Below are 503 nucleotides of genomic sequence, written 5' to 3' on the forward strand. Positions count from 1 at the left end.
AGGAGGTGGACTGGGAGAAGGGCAAGGTAGCGCGCTCTGTACGCAAACGTTCCCTGCYGAAGGACCAGGTTGTTATCTCGGGCCCTGTTTAGACTGGGGATTTGCCCTGATTACGGGCATCGAAGTTGCTTACCCCATTTCAAAACGAGGGCACCGATAGAGCGGCTTCGCCCGCCTAACAGGGAGCTCCGTACCGCTGCGGCTTCAGGGGTGGCTGCGTCGCTGCCACTGGCGAGCGCCGAGAGAAGTTACGAGATCTTCCGAARCGGGGCGACTGGGTTGTGCTTTTTTTCCCCTTTTTTCCCTARTCAGCGCGAGGCTTTGGGGTCCCTGTCCCTGCCTGCCCTGAACGGAGGCCTGGGGCACAAGGGTGGCACGGTCGGGCTTCTCGTTGCGAGTGGTTACGTATCTAAAGCCMAACGGGTTTATTATTATTATTATTTTTAAGTGGGACCGCAGGTGCCGAAGCGCTCGGGGAGAGGCGCCTCTGAGCGCGGCCACCG

This window comes from Rhea americana, unplaced genomic scaffold, assembly GCF_003343005.1.
Source record: "Rhea americana isolate MKP2758 unplaced genomic scaffold, rheAme1 scaffold_6, whole genome shotgun sequence".
NCBI classification, from domain to species: domain Eukaryota; kingdom Metazoa; phylum Chordata; class Aves; order Rheiformes; family Rheidae; genus Rhea; species Rhea americana.